This window comes from Molossus molossus, unplaced genomic scaffold (assembly GCF_014108415.1).
Source record: "Molossus molossus isolate mMolMol1 unplaced genomic scaffold, mMolMol1.p scaffold_m16_p_11, whole genome shotgun sequence".
Lineage (NCBI taxonomy): Eukaryota > Metazoa > Chordata > Mammalia > Chiroptera > Molossidae > Molossus > Molossus molossus.
The window spans coordinates 19,371,388-19,383,960 of record NW_023425346.1 but is presented as its reverse complement, the minus strand read 5'-3'; the positions used below and the strand labels follow the sequence as shown (position 1 = coordinate 19,383,960).

Here is a 12,573-nt window from a genome sequence, read left to right as displayed (position 1 = left end):
ATTTACTATATGCACAAAAAATAACCATACACACGCACGCACACACACAATTTTTCCTTGGACAATCTTATTAGAAAAAATCATCTGCTCTTTACGAAGCCTTACTATTTTACAAAGCACCTCTTCACCTTTTGCTTAGTTGACTTGCTATCCCAGGACAAGTATACACGAGGCATGGTAGCCTCAACCATCTAAGTTTCTACATAAAAAAGCAAGCTCAAAGAACAGAGAGGCACTTTCCTCTGCATCCAGGAACATAAAAAAGAGAGCGATAAAAAACTTCAAACACACCGGGATTTGGGGGGCAGCCTAAGGCTCAAAGATAACGTGTGTAAATCTGATCTCTGGAGTCCGTGGCACTGACAGTCATTCAACTTTCCCATTGTGCTTTTTCTGGTACCACAAGCAAGATGTACCTACATTTCACCAACCAGTCGAAATGCCTTATTTTCTTTCTAAAAATTCTCGCAGTGCAAGGCCGGGGGCCAGGGAACCGGGGGCAGCGGCGCCAGCCACTGGAGAGTAGAACCACGCGCGGCACCCGTTCCTGGCAGGCCTGCTGTGGCTGGTTCCCGAGTCCCTGGGGCTGCAAGGGCAGCGGCAGCAGCCATGGCAGGGACTAGGGAACCTTTCCCCTGCCTCCTCCGCTAGGCCTCGAGGGGTTTGCTTTTCGCATGGCCCCCGGGTGGGGGCGGTGGGCACAAGGTAGTGGATGCAGTTGCACCCGCAGCAGCGGGCCAAGAGAGCCGGACTCCCTCAGAACCCGACCTCCTGGTGGGCTGGCAGCAAGCACCTCGGCGGGGCCCTGGCTGGAGCGCCGACGGCTCGTCTGGGAAGGCCACCTTCTCACACACCACATCTCTCCCCTGCCTGACTCCTTCTCCGTTAGCGCTACCGGTTGGCTGGCGGGGGAGGGGAGCGGGGCGCGTTATTCCCGGGGAGCTGGAGGGGGGAGGGGAGGGCATCTCTTACCCGCGTTACTGAGGAGGAGGAGGCGGTTGGAGCGCGGCGTGGCGGGGCGACGGCGGGGCTGGGTGGGTGCAAGTAAGAGTCTTACGAAAGGGAATTAACCCCATCACCAGCCCGGACACCGGCTCCAGCAGCAGCCGCGGCTGGCAGAATCCCGCCCCTTCCCACCACGCACTAGCCCCGCCTATTCGTTCGCTTTGAAGGGCAGTCGACAAATCATAAGGTATACACCCTTGGAGTGATGTGAGGATCATCCAATCACGCCTAGACAAACGGCCTGCTCTCCACCCCTTTATCTCCTCCAGGGCCGCGGGAGAACAGTGCCAAATCTTCCTCCACCCTCTAGGGAAAAAGAACCAATCGGTGCTTAGTAACCGCCCTTGAAGGACGCAAAGGGTAACCAATGATAAAACTAAGAGGACAGCCATTTTGCCCACTTGAAAAAGAGCCTTTTCCCACGAGTTGGAGCCTGAGGTATGGGAGTTCTGGGAGTTTTCACTGATCTGGAGATATTGTGAAAACAACCATTTTTTAAAGACTATTTATAATGCTTTATGGGAGTAAAGAAAAATTTTCATCCTCTATATGGGGAGAAGAGAAGAATGTTGCTTAAAGGATTGGCTCCTCCCCTTAGCGGTAATGGGTTCTAAACCGAACACCTGGTTTCTCAAGCCAAGACTGAGAAGGTGGGGGTGATTGCTCTTTTCGGTCTGGAGTGGACTACATTTCCCAACATGCTTTGCTCCCGCTTGCATCCTTTTCTGCATTTACTTTCCTCGGCATGACGGGAATTGTAGTTTTTGGGAGGAACCCATGACGCTTCATTGTCCAATGAGAAGGTACAAACTTTTGAATAATTTGGACTTTGGGGAGGAGAGCAAGTTGTCTCCAAGCTGTGGTGAATCCTTTTTGCCGCCGTAACAGAAGAGATGAGGGATAGAAGAGCAAAGTAGTTAGAGCACAGTTTCCTCGGAACACCGTTCGTGATGTAGATTCCAGGTGTTTGAACTCTGTTATTTTCAGTTTGTCCCTTTGAAGTCACTTCCGCTTTGGGGCGGACACAAGCCAAACCTGTGGCGGGAGTTGGAGATTCTTCAGCAAATACACCAGGTGTGGCCGTCTGGGAGTCGGGTGGCGGGTAAATCGGTAGTTTCTTGCATTAGAGATAGGAAATTGAATGGAATTTAATTGCACTTTACGAAAGAGTGGGTGAAATGGGTTAGGGATAGTTCCCAAGTCCTTAATGCCATTCTCCACGCAGCCTTCAATCCCAGAGTTCCATTTTTCTTGGTTTTTGACTTGCTGTTGCACCCATATATTTGTTGTGGGTGCCTCTAATGCCTATAAACGATGTCTAGACTTCACGCCATCAGTTGGACTAAAAAGAACCGGCTCTGAAATTCTGAGCCACCTCCGCCCACTTTTACAGACTTCTGAAGGCTGGTTCAAAGGGAAAAAGCTTCAGAAGGGCTCAGGATTGATACTCAAAAATGGTGACTTCACCTTTTTGTTGTTGTTGAGTAAAGCAAACAGCAAACAAGTGGCCAATGAATAAAGACATTTAAATACTTTGCAGCCCATAGCGTAAGTTTAGCCCATTAGGCTCTGGCTTATGCTCCCCCCACGCCCCAGCCCATGCAAAATTGTGGGTTTTTTTTTTTCTGTTTGACGTTCCCTTTGAGTTACCTTGAGAAATTCATTGAAGGAAGAAGACGCAGTAGTTATCAGAAAAGGCCTTTATTCCTCAAGACTTTCTCAGATACATTCTAACTTGTTTTCCCCTTGGTCTCACTGAGACAACTTTTATAAATAATGTTGTATATATTTATTTAGCGCTCATACTGTATTATTTACTATACCAGACTTTGGGGATAAAACACTGCCAGAAAGACAGGTTCCTTCTTTGTCCAAAAGTAGTGAGGAAGACAGAGGCCAAAGAAAATTAATGATAACGTTACTTGTTCATTTTTAATCTCTGTAAATTAAGTCAGGTTTTCACTAGTCATGTTTTGTGGATTTAAACCATCACCTCTTTCCATTCTACTGTGGATTAAAGTAAGCACATTTTCTCTCTCTCTTTTTTAAATTTTTTTTTTTTTTTTTTTTTTTTACTGAAGCACTAATAAGCCTTTGTCCAATAATCATAAGTGGTGTTTATGCACCAATTAGATGATAACATTTATAGTTAATGCTTCTAGATACAGGGACAGAACCATACCTTTCAGCCAGTGTTGTTGGCTCCACTAGACAAAGCTTTGTCTCTTATTTTTTAATGCAGTTGAAATTTTCAGTATAATTAAGCAGTATAGACTTCTATAGATGCTTAGTTCCTGTTTTGTGATTTCTTCCAGTGTAAATCAAGTTAATAAATAGTAATGCCAGCCATAATTATATTGAGTGTTTCCTCTGTGCCAGGAGTGATGTTAAAGTGCTTAAAGTACATTTTCTCTGCAATTCTCCAAATAGTGTTACTTGATGTTTTATAATTGAAGAAATTGGGGCTCAATGAAGTTCAGTAAGATTTAAGTCCTTGATCAGTAAATTTTGGAGCTGAGATTCAAATCCAGGTCTGTCTCATCAATGAGCTCTTGACCACACTGTTCATCATTTAATAAATAATTATATATTTATTAATCTCCCAATGGGCCAGACACAAAACGAAAGAAATGAAACATTCCACCTCAGAATTTTGGAACCAATGGTGGCAGTCACTTCCTTTTTTGAACTATCCTTTGCCACTCATAAACTACATAGTCATTGTATTTAAAAACACAGGAAAATAGCCCTGGCTGGTTTGGCTCATTGGTTAGAGTAGCGGTTCTCAACCTGTGGGTCGTGACCCCTTTAGGGGTTGAACGACCCTTTTACAGAGGTCGCCTAAGACCACTGGAAAACACATTTCCGATGGTGATTCCTAACAGTAGCAAAATTACAGTTATGAAGTAGAAACAAAATAATTTTATGGTTGGGGGTCACCACAACATGAGGAACTGTATTAAAGGGTCGCAGCATTAGGAAGGTTGAGAACCACTGGGTTAGAGCGTTGGCCCTCAGCTCAATGAGTCTGGGGTTCAATTCCGGTCAAGAGCAGGTACCTCGGTTGCTATTTGTCCCCTGCCCTGGTTGGGGTCATGCGGGAGGAACTAGTCGTTATTGTCTCTCTCACATTGATGTTTCTCTCTCCATTCCCTCCCCCTCCCTTCCATTCCATCTGAAGATAAATAGGAAAATATCTTTGGGTGAGGATTAATAAAAACCACACAGGCCCTGGCCGGTTTGGCTCAGCGGTTAGAGCATTGGCCTGCGGTCCAGAGAGACCCAGGTTCGGTTTGTGCTAAGGGCATATACCTCAGTTGCAGTTTGTCCCCGGCCCTGGTTGGTTGTGCAACCACTTGATGTGTCCTTTTCACATCGATGTTTCTCTCTCTCTCCCTCCCACTCTATCTGAACAAAAAAAATGGAAAAATGTCCTTCAGTGAGGATTAAAAAAAACCCCACACACACATACACACACACACACACACACACACACACACACACAGGAAAATATAAAAAAGAAAATAAAGGTAATCTGTAATCTTGTTACCCAGAGATATCACTATTATGTTTTGGTGAATATCCTTACAGATATCTCAGTCTGGGATCTCTCAGTCCATGGGACATTGCTCATTCCACTGAGCCACACTGGCCGGCTTTTTAAAAAAAACTCTATAAGAGTTTATTTGAGCCAAACTGAAAACATATGCTGAGGAGCAAGATCTCAGATGCTCCCCTGTAAACTTTTTTTTAACTTAGGCTGTGGATATGACTGAATAAATATCTAGATTAACGTTTTTGATGGCTATCTGGTATTTCATTTTGTCTCTAATGTAATCAGTTCTTAGGTGATGGATATCTACATTATTTTTGATGAACTTTTTAATCATTGTGGTAAAAAACATAAAATTTGCCATGACCCATTTTTTTATTGTTGACACTATTTCAGATGTCCCCCATTTCCCTCTTTGTCCCCCACCACCTAGCCCTCACCCACCTCCCCTCAGTGTATATAATACAATTGTGTTAAGTATATGCACCTGTCATGTAAAAGATTTTGGAACTTTTTCATCTTAAGAAACTGAAACTTTGTACTCATTGAACAACAACTTCCCATTTACCTTCCTATAACTCCTTGGCAACCACTATTTTTTCAGTTTCTAAGAGTCTGACTACTTTATTGATTTTTTTTTTTTTTTTAGAGAGAGAGAGGAAGTTAGAGATAGAAACATCTATCAGCTGCCCTCTGCACGCCCCCTACTGGAGATTGAGCTGGAAACCCGGGCATCTGCCCTGATGGGAAATGGAACTGGGACCTCTCAGTCCCTGTGACTATACTCAGTTCACTGAGCCACACTGGCTGGGCGAGTTTGACTACTTTAGATTCCTCATATAAGTGGAATCCTGCAGTATTTGTCCTTCTGTGTCTGGCTTATTTTACTTAGCATCATGTCCTCAAGGTTCATCCATGTTGTAGCATACAACAGGATTGTTTTCCTTTTTTTAAGGCTGAATAATAGTCCAGTGTGTGTGTGTGTGTGTGTGTGTGTGTATGTATTTTATTTATCCATTTATCTATCAATGGACATTTAAATTGGTTCTACTGATTGCCTGTTATGAACACGCTGCAGTGATCATGGGTGTGCAGATATCTCTTCAAGATTTTTAATTCTTTTGGATATATACACAAAAGTTGGATTTTTGTATTAGTTACTATTAACTTTTAAAAACAGTGCTTTTGTGAGCTCCACCCTTGTGTGCTTGTCTGATTATCCTTAAATTTTGTTGCCTACATTTTCTTCTAGGATTTTTATGGATTCATGGGTGACATTTAACTCCATTTGGAGTTTATTCTTGTGTATGGTATAAGTTGGTGGTCTAGCTTCATTATTTTGCATGTAGTTGTCCAGTTATCCCAGCACCATTTACTGAAGAGGCTGTCTTTACTCCAATGTATGCTTTGCCACTTTGTCAAAAATTAATTGAGCACATTGTCTTGGGTCAATTTCTGGGTTCTTGGTTCTGTTCTATTGATCTATATGCCTGTTCTTGTGCCAGTACCAGGCTGTTTTGATTACAGTGGCTTTGTAGTATAACCTGATATCTGATACTGTGATTCCTCCTATTTTATTCTTCTTTTTCATTTATTTATCTTTTTTTTATCCTCACCCGAGGACATTTTTCCATTTTTTTGTTCAGATAGAGTGGGAGGGAGAGAGAGGAACAGAGAGAGAGAGAGAAACATCGATGTGAAAGGAACACATCGAGTGGCTGCCACCCACACGACCGACCAGGGCCGGGGACAAACTGCAACCGAGGTACGCGCCCTTAGCGGGAACCGAACCCGGGTCTCTCAGGACCGCAGGCCGACGCTCTAACCGCTGAGCCAAACCGGCCAGGGCTTATTCTTCTTTTTCAAGGTTGCTGTGGCTATTCAAGTTCCATATAAAGTTTTGGAGTATTTGTTTTAGTTGTGTGAAATATGTCATTGGTATTTTGATGGGGATTGCATTGAAGCTATAGATTGCTTTGGGTGGTATGGACATTTTAATGATGTTAATTCTCCCAATCCATGAACACGGTACATGCTTCCACTTTTTATATCTTCCTTTATTTCTTTTTTCAATGACTTGTAGTTTTCTGTGAAGAGGTCCTTTACTTCTTTAGTTAAGTTTATTCCTAGGTATCTTAATTTTTTTGCTGCAGTGGTAAGTGGGATTTTTTTTTTTTAGTTTCTTTTTCTGTGAGTTCATCATTGGTGTATAAGAATGTCATTGATTTCCTGACATTAATTTTGTATCCTACTACTTTGCCAAAATAATTTATTAAATCTAATAGATTTTTGATGGAGTCTTTAGGGTTTTCTATGTACAATATCTTGTCATGTGCAAATAATGACAATTTCATTTCCTCCTTTCCAATTTGGATCTCTTTTATTTTTTCTTCACATCTAATTGCTGTGGTTAAGACTTCCAGTACTATGTTAAATAAGAGTGGTGAGAGTGGGCCTCACTGTCTTGTTCGTGTTTTGTTTTTTTTGTTTTTTTGTTATCCTCACCTGAGGACATTTTACGATATTTTGTTCAGATAGAGTGGGAGGGAGAGAGAGAAACTTCGATGTGAAAGGGACACATCGAGTGGTCGCCACCCACACGACCCAACCAGGACCAGGGACAAACTGCAACCAAGGCACGTGCCCTTAGCGGGAACCAAACCCAGGTCCCTCCAGACAGCAGGCCAACGCTCTAACTGCTGAGCCAAACCGGCCCGGGCTTGTTCGTGTTCTTAAGGGAAATGCTTGTAGTGTTTGCCCATTGAGTATGATGTTGGCTGTAGGTCTTTCATATATGGCCTTTATTATGTCACGATATGATCCCTCTATTCCCACATTGCTGAGCGTTTTTATCAGAAATGGGTGCTGGATTTTGTCGAATTCTTTTTCAGCATCTATTAATAAGATCATACGGTTTGTACCTTTCATTTTGTTTATGTGATGAATTACATTTGTTGATTTGTGAATATTGTACCATTCTTGCATGCCTGGGATGAATCCCACTTAGTCATGATGAATAACTTTTTTGATGTATCGCTGGATCCTATTTGCTAATATTTTGTAAAGGATTTTGGCATCTGTGTTCATCATGGATATTGGCTTGTAGTTTTCTTTCTTTGTAGTGTCTTTATCTGGTTTTGGAATTAGGATTATACTGGCCTCATAAAATAAGTTTGTAAGTCTTCCGCCTTCTTGGAATTTTTGGAATAGTTTGAGGAGAAGTGGGTGTTAGATCTTCTTAGAATGTTCAGTAAAAGTCCCCTGTGAAGCTGTTCAGGCCTGGGTTTTTGTTTGCTGGGAGTTTCTTGATTACATCTTCAATTTCTTTAGTTGTTATTGGTCTGCTCAAGTTTTCTATCTCTTCCCAGTTTAGTTTTTGGGAGCCTCTGTGTTTCTAGAAATTTGTCCATTTTGCCTAGATTGTCCAATTTGTTGGTGTATAATTGTTTATAGGATGTTTTGATGATCCTTTGTATTTCTGTGGTGTCAGTTGTTACTTCTCTTTGGGTTCTGATTTTGTTTATTTGGGTCCTCTCTTTTTGTTTCTTGGTGTGTCTGGCTAAGGGTCCATCGATCTTGTTAATCTTTTCAAAGAACTAGCTCTTTGTTTCATTGATCTTTTGAATTGTCTTTTTAGTCTCTGTGTCATTTATTTCTGCTCTGACCTTTACTATTTTTTTACTTCTACTTGCTCTGGGTTTTTCTTTTTGTTTACACTCAAGTTCTTTAAGTTACAGGGTTAGAAAGTCAGTTAGGAATTTTTCTTGTTTCTTAAGGTAGGCATGTAGTACTATGAATTTTCCTCTCAGGACTGCTTTTGCTGCATTTCATTGATTTTGCATTGGTTTGTGTTCATTTTCATTGGTTTCCAGGACGTTTTTAACTTCTTCCTTTATCTCCTTGGTAACCCATTTGTTGTTTAATAACATACTACTTAGCCTCCATGTGTTTGAATGTTTTTGCTGTAATTGATTTCTAGTTTCATGCCATTGTGATCTGAGAAGATGCTTGATATGATTTCAGTCTTCTTGAATTTATACAGACTTTGTGTTCTAACGTGGTCTGTCTTCGAGAATGTCCCATGTGCACTGGAGAAGAATGTATATTCTACAGCTTTATGGTGAAATGTTCTATAAATATCAACTAAGTCCAGTTGATCTAGTTTGTTATTTAAGGACTGTTGTTAATTTTTGTCTAGAAGATCTATTCAGTGGTGTCAGTGGGGTGGTAAAGTCACCCACTATGATTGTATTGATATTGATCTCTCCCTTGAAGTCTTCCAGAAGTTTTTAAATATATTTTGGTGCTCCCTTATTTGGTGCGTATATGTTTACCAAGGTTATATCCCCTTGTTGGATTGATCCTTTTAAAATTATGTAGTGACCTTCTTTGTCTTTTATTATGACCCTCATTTTAAAGTTTGTCTTATCAGATATGAGTATTGCTACCCCAGCCTTTTTTCATTTCCATTTGCTTTGAAAGTTTTTTTCCATCCCTTCAGTTTCATCTTGTATGAGACTTTTGTTGTGAGGTGGGTCTCTTGTAGACAGCATATATATGGGTCGTATTTTCTTATCCAATCAGCTACACTATGTATTTTTTTTGAAAGGCAGACTGCCACATGCAGTGCCTCATTTGCATGTGTCTGGAGTTTTGTAAGCTTGACTACCCTACATTCTTCTACAAATGGACCTTGAGAGCTTGTTTTGGAGGTTCTAGCAGGGTAGCACAGCTACTCATATACCCTTGACTGAAGACTGGTCCTCTCCCCTGGGGGAAGATTGTCCTCTTCGACTGAATACGCACCTTCAGGAGGATCGCACATGGATCTGTGAGGGACGAGGGGACACTCGCCTAGCCAGCCAGATCAGCCCAATCAACCCTGGCGATCACTGGGGTGACAGATGTTGCAGCCAGATTGCCCTCACAACCACATTATGTCTTTTGATTGGAGCATTTAACCATTTAAATTTAAGGTTGTTATTGATAGATAGTTATTAGTTGCCATTTTTATTTTATGCCTGTGTTCTTCTTTCTCTGTTTCTTCTTCTTATTGCAGTCCCTTCAGCATTTGTTGCAGTGCTGGTTTGGTGGTGGCAAATTCCTTTAGCCTTTTTTTTTTTTTGTCTGTGAAGCTTTTTACTTCTCCTTCAATTTTAAATGATAGCCTTGCTGGATAGAGGAATCTTGGATTCAGACCCTTGCCTTTCATTACCTTGTATACTTCCTGCCACTCCATTCTGGCCTGCAGTATTTCTATTGAGAAATCAGCTGACAGTCTAATGGCAGCTCCCTTGTAGGTAACTTTCTGTCTCTCTGTTGCTTCCTTTAAGATTCTTTCTTTGTTTTTAATGTTTGCCACTTTAATTATAATGTGTCTAGCTGTGGGTCTTTTGGGGTCATCTTGCTTGGGACTCTGTATTTCTTGGACTTGTGTGAGTTTTCTTTCACCAATTTAGGGAAGTTTTTTGACATTATTTCTTCAAACAAGTTCTCTATTTCTTTCTCTGATTCTTCTCCTACCGGTACCTCTATGATGTGAATGTTGTTACATTTTGTATTGTCCCAAAGCTCCCTTAATTTCTCCTCCTGCTTTTTAATTATTTTCCCCATTTGCTGCTTTATTTAGGTGTTTTTTCCTACCTTGTCTTCTAACTCACTGATTCTGTCTTCAGCTTCTAATCTATTATTGAATCCTTCTAAGGTATTTTTCATAACAGTTATGTCATTCTTTATTTCCTATTGACTTTTATTCATAGCTTCTATCTCTTTTTTTTAAAGCTGATGTAGTTTCCACTGAGCTCTTCATAATTTTTATTAAGTTGCTTGTAGTTCTCACTAAATTGTTTGAGCACCCTTAAAATCATTGCTTTGAATTCTTTATCTGACAAATTGCTTTCTTCCATTTCCTGTAGTTTCTTTTCTGGTGATTCCTCCTTTTCTTTTATTTGGGTGTTGTTTCTTTGTCTCACCATTTTAGCAATCTGGTAGTTCTAGGCCTGGTGAGGGATGTTGGCATGTGTAGGCAGGTCAGTGTGTATCAAATAAGGTCGCTGTGCCTCCCAGACTGTTTTGGTGTATGGCGCCTCTTGCCTGCTGTGGGTCCTGGAGGATTGAGAAGTGGCAGCTGGTATTGGTCTGTTGTGCTGGTCTTGGCTGCCCGAGTGTTGCTGCTGTTTGGGCTGGGGTGCCACTCCTGATCAGCCTCTGCTGATGCTGCTGTGAATGGGTCTCAGCTGCTGATTTGTGCTGCTGCTACCTGGAGTGCATGTGTTCAGCTGGTGTTCTTCTGGGGTGCGTGGGTCCCGCTAGTGCATGGTGGGGTAGATGGGTCCAGCTAGTATGCTGCTGTGGTGGGTGGGTTCAGCTGGTGCACTGCTGCGGTGCATGGGTTCTGCTGGTGTTCTCCTGAGGTACTCTGCTGTCTGGTGGGGCTTAGCTCCTGATCAATCACTGCTGGGGGTGAGTGTCAGCTCCTGGTTTGCACTGCTATTGCTGGTGCTGTTGCCATTGAGTGCTTTCAGCTCCCAACCCCCTGTTACTGTTGGGGCTGAGGATGCTCTGCTCCCAGGACTTTGCTGCTGACAGGGGAGCGACTCCACTCCAAATCCGCTGATGCAGTTGTCAGGGGCAGGTCTCAGCTGCCGGAGTCTTGCTGCTTCTTGGGCTGGGGCACTGCTCCTGATCGACCTCTGCTGATGCCAATGGGTATGGGTCTGAGCTGGCGATCTGTGCTGCTGCTGCCTGGGGATGGATGTCTGCTCTGCAATCTCTGATGCTGGGGTTGTTTCTTGGCCCCTGAGCCTCAGCTGCTGTTTGAGTTGTGGCTCCACTCCTGCCCACTGCTGCCGTGGGGGAAAGTGCTGGGCTCTAATCAGGCTGCTGTTGTGGGGGATGGTGCTTGGCTCCTGGCCAGTTGGGGCTACTGGAGCAGGCACCTCGATAGCTCTGCTACTGCGTGCTGGTCTGTGTTGACACAGTGTGGTCACCTGGTCCGATGGTGAAAGGTTCTCTGGAGGACTCAGGTCACTCAGCCCTAGCCTCTGCTTGCTGGCCTTCTCCCAGAGAAGACGAGGGATCTTCCCAAACTGCAGGGCCTCTCAGCCTTGCAAGGGGAAGTTCACTTTTGAGCCAGCTGCTTTCTGTCCACAGCATAGGAACCTTCTGCCCTGCGTTTCTGCACTGTTCAAGGTTGCTTCTTCACACTCATGTCGGCTCACACTCTCACACTTGCTTACACTCTCACACACGCACCCTCGCTCCGGTCCTGCCCACCACCATCTTCCATTTCCATCTTTTATTCTACCCAATCAGGTTGTTAAAAGTGATCCCTCATAAATTTAATTTTTATTAATTACATTCTGTTGATGTTAAGTGTTTTTTATATCTATTTGTCCATTTTTGTTGAATCTCTTTTGGGTAGCCTGCTATCTATCATAGTCTCTTAATATTTTTAAATAAATTACTTCTTGTATTTTTAACTCTTTACCACATATGTTCCAAATTTTTACTCCTATTTTGAAAAGTGTCTTTTTACTTTTCGATGCTGTTTTCCCAAGACATAGTTTTAATTATTTTAGTCTTGAAAGTTGTCTTTTCCTTTGTAATTTCTAGTTTATTTGTGATGCTTAGAAATGAGATACACATATATATATAAATTTTCATTGGTTTTTACATTTAATTTTACAATTTACATATACTTGGTTTTATCTGAACTCTGTTCTCTTTCATTTTTGTCTTGTGTTGTTTTTCTTTTTTTTTCAAATCTTTATTGTTGGATATAAAATGTATTACAGATGTTCCACATTTTTCCACCATTGACCCCCTCCTCCCCACACCCGCCCCCCTCCCACCTTTTCCCACACTATTGTCTGTGTCCATTGGTTATACATATAAGTTCTTTGGTTTATTTCTTCCCACCCCCCCAACCCCTTTCCCTATGAGGTTTGTCAGTCTAGCAATGAATTTGTGCTTCTTAATCCCTTCACCTTTTTCACCCATTCCCCCAACCCCCC

General features: G+C 42.3%; 2 protein-coding genes across 2 annotated transcripts in view; one reads left to right on the top strand and one right to left on the bottom strand.

The window, feature by feature from the left end:
* R3HDM1 (R3H domain containing 1) overlaps nt 1-1,122 on the bottom strand; it is a 210,546-nt gene extending 209,424 nt beyond the window's left edge. The window contains exon 1 of the mRNA XM_036253690.1: nt 973-1,122. The gene's annotated coding sequence lies outside the window, so the exon portion shown is untranslated. The remainder of the gene's footprint in view (nt 1-972) is intronic.
* An 839-nt stretch (nt 1,123-1,961) lies between these two features.
* ZRANB3 (zinc finger RANBP2-type containing 3) overlaps nt 1,962-12,573 on the top strand; it is a 272,667-nt gene continuing 262,055 nt past the window's right edge. Inside the window, exon 1 of the mRNA XM_036254751.1 lies at nt 1,962-2,079. The gene's annotated coding sequence lies outside the window, so the exon portion shown is untranslated. The remainder of the gene's footprint in view (nt 2,080-12,573) is intronic.